The 17,675-nt window shown below is 39.3% G+C and overlaps 1 long non-coding RNA gene across 2 annotated transcripts in view; it reads right to left on the reverse strand.

Moving 5' to 3' along the window:
* Positions 1-17,391, reverse strand: part of LOC139042686 (uncharacterized) — a 158,577-nt gene extending 141,186 nt beyond the window's left edge. The window contains exon 1 of one of the 2 annotated variants that reach the window (XR_011499716.1): positions 16,732-17,389. This is a non-coding gene — a long non-coding RNA (uncharacterized lncRNA). Of the gene's footprint in view, positions 1-16,731 lie in introns of both variants that reach the window. The other variant, XR_011499715.1, reaches the window with a different exon arrangement.
* Positions 17,392-17,675: the final 284 nt, after the last annotated feature.

A 17,675-nucleotide genomic window follows, 5' to 3' on the forward strand; every position in this document is an offset into this window, starting at 1 on the left:
AATTACTGAGTATTTACAATAGATGTCCCAGTGAATATTCCAAGGATCTTGATAAGGATTGACACATTGATTTTTCACAACATCTCTCTGGATAACTAGTATGATTCTGGCCGCTTAATAAATGAGGAAAGGTAGCATAGAAAGTTTAAATACCTTTTCCAAGGTCACAGAGCTAATGATAGTTAGAGAAAAATTTTAAAATCAGATTAGCCAGACTTCAGAGCTCACAACCTTAAGCACATGGGAGGTAAGCTGTAAGCTCACTTTAGTGGCACAATGAGGAAGCCTCCCAGGTTTTCCTGGTTCTCTTGCATTCTCCAAGCCTCAGGTGCAGGAAGGACTCAAGTAACAAGTTCAGTTCTATCTTGGATCTTGGCATACAGGAACAATGGGTAAAAAGGAGACAGACTCGGTTGACCTTCCAGTCATTAGTTCACTTGTTTCTAAGGTGAAGCCCTTTCCACAATCTGTTGCTTTTCATTGCAAGCCTTGAAACTTCCCAAAGCCCCTGTAAGTTGATTTTCTTTTGCTTAAGCAGCCCAAGAAAGAAATTCCTACAACGGCCCCACTTACACTACCTGTAGATCCAAGGACTCCTTTGGCTCAGAAAGAGCAGATAAATTAGAATTGGGAGTGGAGAGGAATGGAGTCACATTCAGATCCCAATTTTTCAAAAATCAGGAAAATGTTGATATTGTTTAATTGTATATATGGGTACATGTGTGTTGATATTACTTCTGTATTTTTCAGTATGCTATCATGGTATTCATCTTGGCTATTTACCAAATGTTTCCATTACTCCTCCTGCATACTGTTGAGTTCAGTGATATTTGGCCAAGGGATGGAGCCAAACCCACAGATCTGATTACGTAAATACCCTAAACCATCTCTGAAATCCTACCAGAACACTGTATGGCAGGACATAACCAGGACTCATAGAGCAAAGTAACCAGATTATGTAGTCAATACAGGTCAGCCATTTGAGGCACAGGGAAGAAGTGGAGAAAAATGAAGACTGGATAGAGAGAAGGAAATAAAGATAGCCAGCAGAAAAAAAATTCCAACATACATTGTTATCCAACTTGTATTAAAAGAAAAAATACATACAGATTATAGTAACATTATAGGTCACTTTGTGTTCACTTATCTGAATTCCATATTAACTAAATACTCTATCCTGAAAAAAGGCTATTTTTCATAAATAGGAAAATACCTTTTTTCATATTTAAAGCATATTTTGAGATAAAGTATGCTGTCAAAATGCTCATAAAATACAAAAGGGAAAAGGGTATAAAATGAAAAAATATGCAAGAAAATACTCAATTATTGTAAACATGTGTGTATATATGTAAATTGAAATGTATCAATATGTTTAGGTAAATATAAAACATGGTAGGGAACGGATAAAGATGTGATCAGTGTTTGTCCCAAGATTGTGGAATTACCAGTAAAGTGAACATTCCTCTTACTTTGCCTTGGGAAGTCACAATTTACAGCAGTTTTCCAACTTGGACAATAAATTATATAATCCCTTAAGTAGAGTACATAATTTATATTCTTTACTTAGCCACCAAATTCATTATTAAAAATGCATCATTTCTGTATTCTTATGAAGCATTAATGCTTATGCCAAAATTAAAATAAGAATATGAGGCATAAAAGTGTAAACATACAAAAAAAAGATGATAAAGTTCAGTTTTAACATCTAAGTTCAAAACCTCTGTAGAGCTTGACTCTAATTTCCTTAAATGAAAATAACTAAATATGAATATTTATTTTGGGCATCATGTTTGAGCCACTGAAATAGTTACTAGTGAATAGTTACCACTGAAATAGTTACTAGATCGCCATCTGGAAAGACATTTTGAAAGTTACGAGTGAGCTCTCTATCTGGAAAGAGATGCCATTTTGGTTACTTTCTAAAATATGTGAGAAAATGGAGGACTCCATAGGACCTTGAGAAATGAGCGAAGTCAAGAACCACAAAGTCTAATGTCTGTATGGCCATCTGTATGGCCTCCTGGAAGCTTTGAGATTCCAGCAATTTTCTTTCCTCATGCATGGATCTCTGAAACTTGAGCCCTGCGTCAGAAAACTTGCAAACACGGAAAATCCTACAGATGGAATGTTGACTTAGAAAGAGGAGATCTGCAAATTCTTGGTCTAGTGGAAAGGGAATTCATGAAAAGAAGCCTTATGAGGGTGGGTGGTTTTAGGTCGCATTTCGATTTAAAATGGAAACCAAAAGCAAACATGTAGCACTGTGGGCAGGTTTCCACAATCTGCTTTTGAGGCAAAGCAGCCAGGTTTGCCCGCGCCTTTGCCTCTAGGTGGCGGTTTTTTTCAGACTGGATGGGCGGGAGAAGAGGACCTGGGGGCAGGGCTGGTTGGCTTTTCTGGAGCCATACTGCCATCACGAGGAAGTAGTTTTACGAAAGTCAAAGCTGTTAGCATGAACTACCCTCAAATCTAGCAGTTAAGAAGGATTTGGCTAATTCAAAGGCTGAATGCGCCCTGACCAAGCTGCGCCTCCTTTACTTGAACACTGAGCCTTTCCAGGAACTCCAGACAAAGGAAGAATGTTGGTGAAGTTGCTGAGAGGGGCAGGACAGTGACAGGGCTTTAGTTTCCTCCCACTGTGGGCAGGACTAGAGGAAACCACTCACAGCCTCTGCAGAGTTTCTGGGCATTTGTCTCCTGTCCTTGCCCCTTAGAGAATGAGGTAGTTGGGCTGGCACAAGGTGTCCTTGTACTCTGGGGCCTGGGCCCCCTGTGTGAACAGGGTCAGAGTTAGGGTTGGGGTTGGAAATCTCATTCCATGTGACATCTAACAGCAGCCAGTCTACAATCTGGAGTTCTCATGGACACCCAAAAGTCTGGTGCCCCCATTGCCTGAAGCAAGGATGGCCTAAGGAGGAGTGTGTGACACCCTGCCATGCCAAGCCAGTAAACTCCAGAACATCAGTAGGAGTGTCAATGTACACAAGCAGATGGAAACCAAGAACGGAGAAGGCCTGGAGGTATTTTCTGAACCCAGTAGGTAGTGACTTTGCAGCTTTTTTCTAGAGCTCAGTGTGAAGGCCTGCCCACTTAGAGGGACCTGCTCTCATCTCAGCTCTCATAAGGGACAGAACTGGGTTCTTTAGTGGTTGGCTTTCCCCTAAGGAAGATGAGACCCTTGAGGCTTGGGACCTAACTGTTTGTTCATATCAGCAAGTATTATTCTCTGTGCCTGCTTCTTAGCCTTTTACTGATGAAGATTCCTTGTAGGCTTGACAAGATATCCTCCTTTGGCAAGCTGAACATATCGGGACCCCTGAACACTTGCCTCTTTTAGTGCCACTCACTCTTCTGTACCCGAGATGATTTTAGCATATAACCCTTTAGAGAACGGCTGTGCAATCCATAGAAACAAGCATAGGTATTTTGATCTTCTTTCTTCTGCTCTCTCTTCTAAATCTATTTCATTTGAATGTTTGCACGAGTGTGTGTGCGTGTGTGTGTGTTTGTAGCTCCCATGAGATTGTTAGTATGACTTTAGTGTGAGAATATCTTTGGGTTTTGAGTGTTTTCCTTCTATCATGCATTTCCCAGTCCTTATATCACAAGGCCACCTCACATCATTAAATATCCTTCAGAAGATTGGATTTTGCGTTACTTAGAAGTTTGCCCAAAGATTTTGTTTTCTTCACTATAAAAAGTGGCCTTTTTCATTCCCATATGTAAATAGAACTATACAATCTTTTTAGAGAAACAATATCTTACACTGGAGGCTATTTCAAAGCCTGAGGGCTATACCTTGGTTTCTTGATTTCACATGTAAACCTGGCTTGTTAATATTTCAGATTCAGACATGTATAAAATTAAAACCTGATAGTATAACCTTAAAAAAATTACTCCAGCAAGGTAGACATGATGAGTAGCTTGCTTAGAAGCCTTCCCTGGTGCATATTCACTCTTTAGAATTCACATATATTTATGTATTCCACTTTAAGGTAACAGTACATGTAATAAGGAGAGACTTCATTTTTCCCTTTCTCTTTTCTTGTATTAGCAAACTAGGATGGTTTGATCCTAAAGATTCAACAATTTGTTTTAATCCCTAATCAAAGATGTGAGATATCTTTCCTGATCAGGACACAGAGAATGGAATTCAGTCTTTGCTGGGACTTAAGAGGACTACCTGGTATAGCTGAACCATGTGAGAGCCAACCTGTCTGAGAACAATAGGTCCTTTTCTCCTCCTCAATGAACCTACTTTCTCTACTCTCTTGTCTCCTACAAGAATGTGACTGTGTGATCACTTTCGAAAGGCAGTGTCTCTGGGCAAAAGGCTTGCTCATGTGAAAGGTTAACTGATGCACACAATTGCCCTCCAATGAGTTGAACCAATTGACAATGCTTCCCAACTTATAGGAGCTGGTCTGTTTCTACAAATGACCACATAAACTAGGCAATATAGATGGCTTCGTTTTCAGCAGCTTGCTCAGGATATATTCGTAGGGAGGAGGAGATAGTTGAGAACTTCTTGAATTGTAATTTACTTGGGTACAGCGGAATTTGAGAACCTCTGCCAATAGACTTTTCTATTTCATGGCCTTTTTCTTCTGGGAAGTTTATGCTCCATTGTCTTTTCCCTTTCCTGCTAGATTGTTTTCGTTTAGCTTTTTATTTCGGAACAGCTAATGATCTATAATGGATGTCAATGGTTGAAGGGCAGTAAACGCTGAAAATCGTTGTTCTTGGTTTCCAGTTTTTGCTGTTCTTATTATGCCTAAAACACTGAAATTCAGCTAGAAGCTATTACCTTAGGCTTCCATCCTCTCTCAGTGTACTTGGCCTCTGTTAAGGACAGCTGGGATGAGACGAACGGAACGTTTTTGAGCCTGAGGAAATCCAGAGCTGAGGCTACCTCTGGCGTTGTCCACAATTCTGTCTCCAAGCATTTGTCTACTCTACTCCAAGAATATGGCCAAGTCAAAGTGCTGCTCCAAGGCACGCACCCCAGCACATCTGGTCCAGGCTTTTTCTCTTGGTCTCTTTTAGCTGAAATAATTTCAGGAGGTCAGCAGTCACTTTTCACTTTCACAAGGCACCTGGGATCATTGTGGCATGCTTTGCCAAATGTCTCCAAGATGCTCCTGAGAGCTTACGATACCTTATCAATGATGAGTTATGGCCTCTCAGCACCAAATATACTCTTCAATATATGCTCGATGATAAACAGTGAGATTCTTTCCCTCTTCCCCCAACTTCCTCTAGTCCTGCCTTCACTGGGAGTACACCAAGGACACCGAGGCTCCGCCCCCATGACTTCCTGTGCCTGGACTTCCTGGTAGCTGCCTGTTCAGTCCTGGCTACTCACTAGCCAGCTTTTACAACTATTTCACGCCTTTGTCCACGTATCCTGGAAAGCCTAAGAGATGACGGCAAGGACACAATGCTTGGAGCCAAGGGATACTCAACCTTCCTGCAGGTCCAACATTCTTCAACTTCTGGGTCTACTGGGAGGAAATACCCACAGCTTGGGGCTTCATCAAACAATTTCCTCATGATGGCAGTAGTGCTCCAGAAATGTCAACCAGCCTTGCCGTCCCAACCCCCAGGCTCTCTTCTCCTGCCCATCCGGTCTGAAAAAAATGCTAACAAAAAGCAAAGGCAGCAGGAAACAGAACTGCCTCATATATTGACCATTTTGAGAAAACCTGCTGACACCACAGTGTTTTCCATTTCCATCTAAAATCAAACTGCAGCCTAAACCACTCAGCATCATCAGGCATCTTCTTTTGCCATTACCTTTCCACCTGATCTTGGCGTAACAGTTTAGCTCTTCTTCACTTGACATTAGTTCTCCAGCATTTTGACAATTATCAAGTTGTCTTCTAGGGACAAGTCGCAGGCTATCAGGACTAAATAGTAGAAAGTGCTGGAAGTTCCAGGCCTGGAGGAGGCCATCTCTGGTTACTAGTCCTCAAGGTCTTCTGTATGGCCTCCTAGCTTCCTAGGGAGCCTCCATCCATTTTCTAGGACACGCTAGTTCTTTTGTGTTTGATGGAGGGCTATTGGTTGCCTCAGCTCCTGAGATTCTTTTCTTGAGGTCTATATAACTCTTATTGGTTTATGACACATCCTACATGGAGTACCAAATATACCTTTATATTTGTTTATTTATTTATTTATTTAGTGAGGAAGATTATCCCTGAGCTAACATCCACTGCCAATCCTCCTCTTTTTGCTGAGGAAGCCTGGCCCTAACATCTGTGCCCATCTTCCTCTACTTTATATGTGGGATGCCTACCACAGCATGGTGTGCCAAGAGGTGCCATGTCCGCACCCAGGATCCAACCCGGCGATCCCCGGGCCGCCAAAGCGGAATGTGCGAACTTAATCACTGCGCCACCAGGCTGGCCCCTATATTTATTTTTTAATTAAAAAAATTGTATATGTTATTTTCCCCATGATTCTATCACTTCTATAGCAGGAACTAATTTCTGCTTCCGTATTTTAGAATAGATATCAGATTATTCTGTTTCTAGTGAATCTTGGGAACATATTATTGGACCTTAAGATTTCAATTGTATTTCTGTCTATATTTTGAATTTTCATGTTGTTTCCAATGTCTGCTTTTCAGGTGGAACTACTACGTTTTATGTATAATGCTATTTTTCATACATATTTGTTTAGTAATATGTTTTCACACATTGGTATCAACTGTATAATTCTGCAAATATAAATGTGTTTATTTAGTGGATATGTTTATGTTTGACTATATGTGAGTTCTTTTAAATATATGTTGGATCATATTGAATCTAATTTTGTCCTATATCTTTAACACATTATTTTACATGGCCCCATATCCTTATATAATTTCCAATTTCTTAATTTTTTACTATGAGAATACCTTTATTTTCCTACATATATAAAAGTGATACATGCTGCCTTAAAATATTCAAAACTAAAGATTATGAATTAGAAATTAATCAATTTTCATAATTCTACTTTTTATATATAATAAGAATTTTTTAAATTTAATGGCTCTTTTCTGTCCCATGTGGATATAATATGAAGTTTTTATTGATAAACTAGGTTTCTATTTAATATATACTTTTATATTATTCTTTGTTCACATATTGTATAATAAAGATCTTGCCAAAATGTTTTGTATTCTTGGGTTTGCCTTCTAGACGTTAATTAACTGTTTAATTAATTTATCATGGTTATTTATGAAATATCCACATACTTCATATATATGATGACAAAAACAGATGTTACTTAAAATTCTATTTTGCTCATGCATAATGAGTGTAGCGAATTTGTCATATACTCTTCTATGGAAGTATACAAGCTGTCTAAAATATTTCTAGAGTCTTATTCATGTTAAGTATTTGTAACATTACATCTACTTGGCAAAATTTCTCTCATAATTTTCTGATCTCCTCCACCGTGTCCTGGTTTCCCCTTTGTCTGGTACTTGACTGTCATTCTGGTATTCCTTTCATCAACATTCTGGAGATTCCCTTCTCAGATCTCCTCTGTTGGATCTCTGGTTTCATGAAATCTATATTTTCCTTTTTCTAATTGTTTCTAAATCTTTTTCTTTTTTTTTAAGCCAGGCTAAAAGTAACTTTTTGAAAAGGGCTATATGGGAGGTAAATTTTTAAGACCTTGTATATATGAGGATATCTTTACCCTTACACTTCATTGAAAGTTTGTGTATAGAATTCTAGGTTAGAAATAATTTTTTTTCAGAAATTTGAAGGCATTGTTCTACTGCATTCTAGTTTCCAGTGTTGATGTTCAGAAGTTCAGTCATTCTGAGTCTTCATATTTGTATGCTTGTTATATGATCTTCCCTGTGTGACCAGTGTCCTGAAACTTCACAATGTTCTCAGGGAGGTCTCTTCATCCACCTTGCTGGCAACTTGGTGGCCCCTTTCAATCTGGAATAACATATTCCACATCTCTGAATTTTGGGGAAATCTTATTATTTGGACAATGAATCATGTTGATAGATGTACTCCAATTTTCTTAGTTTTCTTCCTTTTTCACTTTTTGTATTACCTTACAAGCAAAGTCATTTTCCAAACTCTTTGTTGAGTTTTGTATTTCTGCTATGTTATTTTTAATTGTAGTGTTTTTTTATTGTAACTTTATCTTTTTCATTGTATCCTTTTCTTCTATTACAATTGCAATATTATCTCTTGTTTGTCTGATATTGATAAGAATTATTTTTTAAAGTTCTCTTCTCCCTTAAAGTTGGTCTTTTCCAATATAGTTCTTCTATGTTTTGGGCTTTATCTTTGATGTTAGGGCTCTCTTTAGGATCTGGAAATCCGGTTTTGTACTCAATCCTAGATTGATTTAAATGCTGTTTGGAAACTCTGAGTGACTATATAATGCTTCCGGCCTCTACTGTGGAATGATCTGGCTTGGAAGTTCAATTCCCCAGAGAAGGCATTTATAATCGCTCCCACTGGAGGGCAAAAGCTTTGCTACTAGTGTTCTGGAAACCAAATGGGGAAGAGGGCTGGCTTTATTAGCATCCAGTATGCACATCTTCACTTAATCTCCTGTTTTCAGTAGGGTGACCCTGCCTGCCACTGTATGTGCTGGTCCTCAGTGCCGAGAATCCTTATTTTAGCCTCTTTGGAGAATAATCACCTGTATTTTGTTTAGGTGGGAAGGCGTAGTGGCCCAGCTGCACAGAATGGAGGAGGTCATTAGGGAGTCTCATTCCTTCTTCCTCTTTCTCCACCTGTTCTCCTTCTTCATCTTCTTCTTATTCCTCCTCCTCCTCCTTCTTTGGGAAGGGCGTTGTTAGGTTTGTTGAGGTATAATTTGAATACAGTTAAAGTCACTACGTTAAGGTGAGCAGTTCTACTATTTTTTTTGTATTGTTAGGATGGAAATATCACGTTTTCTGGCTTTCTACATCCCAGGCAAAGCCACAAGTCCCTGATGGCTTCTTAAATAGCTTAAAACCAAAATCCTTCACATTTTAGTGCCACCTCCATTACCAGGAGAAACCCCTGTATCAGGTGAAACCAGTTCCTAAGCCTTCGGGCATGGGGGTTTGCTCTAAATCAGGGTGGTTCTCTACTTTCCCTTCTGCTATATCAGGACTAATTTTTCTCTTGTCTACTGTTCATTTGTTGTTTTCCATCTGCTTTCCGCTTCTAAATATTGTTGATGTTGTGTCTTCTCTTATTTTTTCTGTCCTGCGATTTTATACCTTTTAGAAAAATCTCTTTGCCTCTACTTTGGAAAGGAATCAGGAGAAAATAAAATTAGATGCCAGTGTTCAGCTTGCCACATTACCTGGAAATCTTACCTTGGTTACTTCCTTATCATGGTATCATGAGTACTTTCCTAAGTCATGTAATACCCTTTATAAGGTTGATAATTTTTTATCCCTTTATTTTGGAAATGGCTTTACTTTTTGCCTAAATTGCACATGTAATACAGGCAACGTGAGAATAATAAAATGAGTTATTACCAAGCAGCAAAGAACACCCTCGATCCTGTAATCTCAATATAAGCACTGAGGGGTTTTGTCTTGCTCTACACTTTTATATATTATGGGTGGGTTACATGTATACTATATGTGGGGCAGTCTTGAATTTCAATTCATATATTACACTCTCTTTTGACATCATTAACTTTTCACAATATTATTAGTTTTCAGAAGACAACTTGTTAAAAAATGCAAAACAATTTTTAAAACTGTTAAAATTTATATATAAGAGAAACAGACAAGCGTAAAATAGATAATGCATTTAAAAAAATGACTCATTATTATGATATTTAATAACCTAGAATTTTATTTTTAAGTATAATGAAACAATAGATGTTTCTTAATTTTAAAAACACACACTTTCTTTTCAAAAATGTTAAATAAAAAAGAGGCATGAACACGCATTCCTAACAGTATATGGTAGTACGGCAACTACTATTTGTACTTTGGTGTTTTTCATTCTAGATCTCTCGGTGTGTGTAGACAATCATATATTCATTCAAAATTTTCTTATCTAATTCCTACCAAGTCCCAGACATTTCTCTAGGCCTTGGGGAAAAAAGATTGAACAGACTTATTTAACTGTGTGTGCGCATATGTGTGTAAAAATTATGTATAATATGCATACACATATGTAATATATAATATACACATATAACATAGATATGTATGCATAAATATGTACAAACATTGGCACATATAGTTATAAATTAATGATATATACATAAACATGATATTTGTTGACTATTGCAGCTCCCTAAAACTAGTAAATTTGAGTATCTTCTCATTTATGTATTAAACAGTTAGATTTCTTCTTTTATAAATTGCCTGTTTAATTTCTTTACCCATTTTACTACTGGTTTAAATGCAACAGAAACAGAAATGATTATATATTTAGTCACAAGAAGCTCATATCCAACCACAAGACAAAATCACCTTCAACTACTCTAAGAGGTCAAATGCTGACAGAGTGTGGAAAGTAGAGAGGCACCAGGATGGTCCTCAAGTATGCAGTGAATCCATGAAATTCTAGGCATCCTTCACTATCTTGGGAGCAAGAAATATGGGTCCGAGGGTGTTCAACACCCAGTGGCCATCTTGTCAAGCTTACTAGGCATCTTTATCTGGAACCTATGAAGCAGTGACAGAGAAGAACAAGTGTAAGTATGAGAATAGCTAAGCTTCAAGGATCTCAGCATCCTCTGGGAGAATAACTAAAGATATAAGCCCACCTGCAACCCCAGCGAGAGATCTGAGATGAGAGTAGAACCTCAGAAATAAGATGCAAGCAACTGCCTTTGCTGCCTCTGGGCTCAGAGAATTCCTTCTGGCCTGCCTTGTAGTTTTTGGCTTCTATGTGTATGTCTCTGATCTCCTAGCAGAAGTTTTGGCCCTTCTTGGCTTGGCAGAGTGGCCCCCAATGCTTCTCCTTTTGTCCTCCTTGCTCAAAGCAGTGGTTCCAGACTTTTTGTTGTGTCTGAGATCCCCCAGCAAGCACATATGCTGCTGTGTATGTTCTATCACCTCAAATTAGCCTGTTTTATGTGCTGTGATGCTGCTACCACAGGAAGCCCAGACTCTAAGGCTGCAGGACACTGTAGGCAGGCTTGCCTCATCCACTGAGGGGCAGAGACAGGAGATAAATGCCAACAAGCCCTGCAGTGAACTCTGAGAGGCTTCCTCTAGTCCTGCCCACACCGAAAGGAAACCAAAGCTTCGCCCAACAGTTTCCTGTGCCGGGAGTTCCTGGCAGCTGATGTCTCAGTCCTGCCTCCCCACTGGCCAGCTCTTATACCTGGACCTCACCTTTGTCATATCAGCATCAGGCCTTTGGCCAGAGCTCCTGGAAGAACTCGGAGAAGCCAGTGAGGCCCAATTTGGGGCTATCGCCTGGTTAACCTCACCAGTGAATGGACTTTTTAAAACCGAAAGTCCTCATGGAAACAAAACAATAACAGTATAAGTTGTTTCTAAACTATTTCCTCACGATGGCAGTAGTGCATCAGCTTTGCCAACAACTAGGTTCCTCTCCGCCCCCCAGGCCCTCTTCACCCGCCCATCCTGTCCGAAAAAACGCTATCGAGAGGCAAAGGCGCCAGGAAAAATGGCTGCCGCCTATCTTGCCCAGGCTGAGAAAACCTGCTCACGCTGTGGCATTTTCGCTTTTCATCTGAAATCAAACTGAGGCCTAAAACTACCCAACCTTATCAAGCATCTTGTCTTTATAAGAATTCAGTTCCACGAGGCCTAGTCTTCACAGTTCTGTTCTTGTTCACTCAGCATTACATCTCCAGTATTTTCCCAAGTTACCAAGTTGTCTACTTCTGGGAGCAAGTTTCAAAGATCCCGGCCTAAACAGAAAAAGAAAATGCTGGAAATTCAACCAGGGGGGCATCTCTAGGTACTAACCCATGTGTCTTTGGCCAGGCTCATCTCTACAGCTCTCAAGGAATTCTCTTACATTTTCTGGGTAAAGATGTAGGCCTTATGTGTTGAACTGTTGGCAACCATTTGACTGGGGCCCTAAAAGGAGGGCCCATATAGCTTTCATCACTATATGCCATACAACGCCCCACACGCAGGATATATATACCATCAGAGGTTACTCAGAGTTTTGTCTCATGCTTGCGTTTAACATTTGGAACACAAGCACTTTCCTATATCATTAAATGGCCTTCATTGCTTTCCTATGACTTTACTGGGAGTGGTTGGGGGGGGGGGAGTGTCTCAAATTACAAATATATTATTGGCTTCTTGAAAAATCTCTTGGAATACAACTCTATCAAGAACAAATGGAAACACTTTATCCCAAATCCTTCTTTCTCAAGGGACCCACTATTAACAGCTTGATGTGTATGTCAGTTTAAATCCTATAACAATGATATACAACTATTCATGAGAACTAAATAGATTTAGTCTACATGTCCTCATTATACTCCCTATATTCCTCAGCACTGAGCTAAACACACACACACACACACACACACACACACTAAACATTTCCACTTTTCTTCTTCAAATCCATCCTAGTCACACTGCACATGGAGTTTGGTGCCACGAATTTTTGAGTCAACACTGGACAGTGGGCACTTGCCAATATCATTAACTATTCACGATCAACATGATAGTTTTTTATGGTTAAACCTCATAGCATTCCTTTATTCTTGATCAAATCATAAGAATAATATGCATCTGGAAAAGAATCCGTAAATTGAGCAAATATAAAGCAGTAAAGAAATGATACTCTAACTCATAGGAACACAATAGCTATATCATTGATGCCTGATCTATTGCATTCTGATTTTTCTATGTTATGTTTATTGTATAATTGTACATATGTGGGCACATGCGTAAAGGCTGTCAGGGTTTGTTGTTATGGATTTTGACTTACATGATACATATGGAATACCCTTGCAGTTTGAGTTGCTTCCTTCAATCATTGTTTTCTTAGGTCTTATATCATCACATAAGTCTCTTCACATAATATTAAATATGCTTCAGAAAACGGGATGGTCTGTTAAGCAGAATTTGGAAATACCATTCTGTTTTCCTAACGATTAAGAGTGTAGCCTTTAAATCTTGCAGGTACATAGACCTGTACACATTTTTAAAAGAAAAATAGATCTTGAGACATATACTCTTTTAATTGCATATTGGGATGATGTTGGTTTCTTGATTTTTTTTAAAATTTCAAATGCAAGCTTTTCTCGCTTTGAACATTTCCAGATCAGACAAGTCTAAGGTTAAAACTTGAAGGCACGCCATTGGGAACATCACTCTAGAAAGTTAGACACTGTTAGTTGTTTGGTTGTTTGCTGTGCAGATACTTTCCTTGTGCCTATTCACTTTTTTGAATTCATACTTTTTTGTGTGTTCGACTCGAATTAAGCATGTATGTAGTAAGTAGAGAAAGACAGACTTTATATTTCCATTTCATTTTCCTTGTATTAGCCACCTAGGATAGTTTGATTCTAAAGTTCCAACACTGTTTTTTCTTCCCTGAGTCAAAGGTATGGACAACTCTCCTGATAAGGACTCAAGAGAATGGATTTGAATCTTTCCAAAGGCTTACGAAGACTGCCTGCTGTAGCTAAATCTGAACCCAGAAAAATGGACCCTTGACCCTTACCCACTATCCACTATGGCAAAGGAAACCTCAGTGGTCTTCCTTGGCCCCACCTCTCTGCTGTACTGTGGGAATATGGCTGTATGATCACTTTTGAGAGGCAGAGTCTCTGGACAAAGGGTATTCCCATGTGAGAGATTAACTGATGTTGACCAGTTGACCTCCAAAGAGTTGAGCCAATTCACAATGCTCCTCACCTGGCAGCAGCTTGCCCAATTATACAGTCATTACACAAACTGAGTGATATTAATAGCTTCATTTTCAGAGGCTTGCTCAGGGTTATGATGAAGAGTGAAGGGTATTATAGGAGAACATGTTGAATTGCAATTTACTTTGGTACTGGTGAATTTGAAAATCTCTGCTCATAGACTTGTGCTGCACGGCCTTTTATTGTCTGGGAAGTGTCTGCTCTTTCCTTTGCTACCTTTCCTACTGGGTGGGTTTTTTCTTTAACTTTTCATTTTCAAACAGCTTTTGATCTGAGATGAGTGTCAATGGTTGAGCGGTAGTTAGGGTTGGCAATAGCTACAATCTCTTGTTACTGGTCATGGTGTCATGCTTAAATTCCTGGGACTCAGAAAGGTGCTGTTGTGTTAGGCATCCATCCACTCCCTGGCCAAATGTAGTGTCTTAATGTAAACGAAAATATGTGAACCCAAAATTCTTGAGCCTGAGGAGTTCCAGGACTGGGGCTACCTCTTCTGTCACATACAGTTCTAACTTCAGATGTGGGGCACTGTCTTCACACATCTAGCCTCCCCAGTCTAGAATATGGTCAAATCAAACTACTACAATAATGTAGGCAGCTTAGCTCATCTGATAGAGGATTTCTTCGCTATTTGCTTAGCTGAAGTTGGGTGAAGAGGTCAGTGGTCACCTTATATCTTCACAGGGTACCAGACCATTGAGTCATGCTTTCTCAGATGTCTCCAAATCCTCTTTGGCTGCCCTTAACCAAAAATGGCCTCGAGGAGAGCCAAACCCAACTGCTTCAGATTTGAAGTGAAGGAGGCCCAGCTCAGGGCCAGCGTCCACTCAGCCTCACAAAAGGCCAAACCTTTATCAACTGCTAGGCCCCATAGGAGTTCTAACAACTTTGGGTTTTGTCAAAAACTTCCTCTTGGTGGCAGTATTGTTCTAGAAAAGCCAATTAACCCAGCCCTTCCCATCTACTCCCGCCCATTCAATATGAAAAAAAGCCAAGAGACAAAGGAGTCAGGAAACAAAGCTGCCCAGCTAATTGCCCTGTTTGCAGGAAATTTGCTCAAACAGATGTACTTTTGCTCCTGGTTTCCCTAGAAATCAAACTGAGGCCTAAACCACTTAACCTCATCAGCCATGTTTTCTTTTCAAGAATTCCATTTCCATTCTACCACAGGTCTGCTCTTCTTCACTCAGCCTTGATCCCCAACATTTTCCCATGTTATTTGCTTCAATGGGCAATTCTCACGAATCCAGGGCTAAGAGTAAAGAAAATAATGGAAATAAGGGCCTGGAGAAGAGCAAACCTAGGGACCAGGCCATGTGGTTCTTGATTTATCTCACTGCCTGGTTCCCTGGGAGTCCTCTATTTTCTGAGTGGGCTCTAGGCTTTGTGTAATGAATGGGAGGCAGCGATTTGGCTGGAACCTTAAGAGGAGGGTCCAGATATCTCTCAAGTCTGAATTCCATACAATGTCCCACCTGGAGTAACACATACATAAACATATAAATTCCAGGATGAAAGGACATGATTTTGTCTCATGGTTTCATCATTTAACATTGAAACACAAGTATGTTTCCATGCTTGTGATTATATGACCTTCAATGGTTTCCTATGATTTTATTATTATGTATGTGTATGCCACTAATTAAGTCTTAACGATCAGTCTTACAGTTTTCTCGTAAGTAACCAACACACGGTGCTTGCAAAGGATTAAAAAAAAACAACCATGTACTGATCAAGAGAAAAAGTGCTGTCATAAAATATTGCATTAAGCACTGATAACCTTTTGCATATTTACTCCCATTCTTTCAACACACACATAGTTCTATATTTACAGTAAGAAACTACAATAAATTTACATTTAAATTGGATTTATAAATGCAACGTGTTTTACATCCCAAATTTTCACTTCTGATTCCGGGGTAGCTTTAAATTATTACGAAATATTTGCATGACCTGGATTTTACATAATAAAACATTTGCAAAGAACTACTTGATTGACCCATTAATTAAAGAATATTAATTAGCTTACTTCATCTTTTTCAATTCATACACAGGACATAAAAAACCTATAATGCCACCCTCAGGAATCTTGATTTTGAAATTTGCCTTACCTAATCATTAATACAATGACATATACATACTCTAATATTGGAACAGACACTAACTACTCATGTCCCAGAACATTAGGGTTTCCTTTTTATACTTCTCAATATTTACAGCAATTTTTATCTTAAAGTTTAGGAAACTTTATTTTAGAAAACAGAATTCAATAAATTAAGGTTGAAATTGGTATCTCTCAAATTCAGTTACCCAGATGTGTATCCTAAGAAAACTTTAAGGTGGATGCATTCACACCCTTTACATGCAGCTATAATCTTTCATTAACGTCTCCTTTAAATATAAATAGTCGACTGAGAATTTCAAGTTGAAAAGCATACTCACTACAACACTGACCATCATCGTAAATATGTAACATTTGAAACTGTTTACATATATATACATATTATATAAAAATACATACTTATATCTATATAAATGTTTACACACACACACAGGTTTGCTTCTCTTTAAACATAATTGGACACATAATGGGTGCAGTGTTGCAAAAAGTCTTCAGCACAACCTTATATCGTTTGCATACTTGCATATCAATATATACTTCTGAGTGCTTGAAAATGTTTTTATATTTTACTCTAAAAGATCTTTCTATTCCAAGAAATTACAAAAGTTATACATGCTGCTGGCAAAGCATTCAAATTTTGACTAATTCTAAAGTAGAAAACAAATGGTACCTCTACCAGAAGAAATAACCACTTAAAAAATGTCTTTGACTTAAAAAACAATATTCAAATTCTCTTTGATCATTAAAACAAGTCTTCCTACCTTGTAGCTTGAATGCTTTTTGAAGCATCATAAAAGTCTTTGGAATTCTGACACGTTTTAAAATTTTGCCACCTGTTTTTGCATTTCTAGAAATAATCATGCTTCTTTACAATGTACCTGCTACAACAGCCATGTATGAAGAAGTGAAGCGAGGTCACAGGTAATGCCACCTCCGGCAGACAGACTTTTAAAATGTAGGTTCATCTTCAATCCTCTTCACCTGTTTTTGGTTCCCGTCTGTTTGTGCGAGATCTGCTCTCCTAGCAGAAGTACTTCTTGGCTTGGTTGGGTGATTCCACTTCTCTTCAGGCTCTCCCAGGTCCAATTTGGGTGCACCTGAGACCTCCAGCAAGCACACTGGGTCTTGCTATAAGCCACCAGGAATTGTCCTGTCCTCTATTCTCAGACTCTGCTACCAAAAAGGGCCCAAGTCCCAGAGCACAGGAACACCACGTGCTCTGAAGGGCTGGGAGAGAGAAAAATACTCACAGGCCCAGTACTTTGTCTCTAAGTGGTTTCCTCTGGTCCCGCCCACACTGGGAGAATACCAAGACCCCACCCCATGACTTCCTGTGCCTGGACTTCCTGGCAGCTGCTGGCTGTCTTGCCTCCCCACTGGCAAGCTCCCACACCTGGATCCCACACTTTGTCCAGAGCCCCAGGTAGTTCTCTGGAGGAGGCACTGACCTTTGGCTTGGGGCCTGGCCCATTAGCCTCCCCACAGAATGGACCTTTCCAAACTAAAAGTCGTTTCAGAGAGGAATCCTTGGGGCTTTTTCCTGAGATTTCCTCACGATGGCAGTGTTGCTCCAGAAATTCAATCTAACACTGCCCCCATGCCCTCTTCTCCCGCCCATCTGGTCTGAAAAAAATGCGACCAAGAGACAGAGGCGGCAGGAAATATGGCTGCCTTGCTACTTGCCCAGATTGAAGAAACCTGCACG

Source organism: Equus asinus, chromosome X (genome assembly GCF_041296235.1).
Source record: "Equus asinus isolate D_3611 breed Donkey chromosome X, EquAss-T2T_v2, whole genome shotgun sequence".
Taxonomy (NCBI): Eukaryota; Metazoa; Chordata; class Mammalia; order Perissodactyla; family Equidae; genus Equus; species Equus asinus.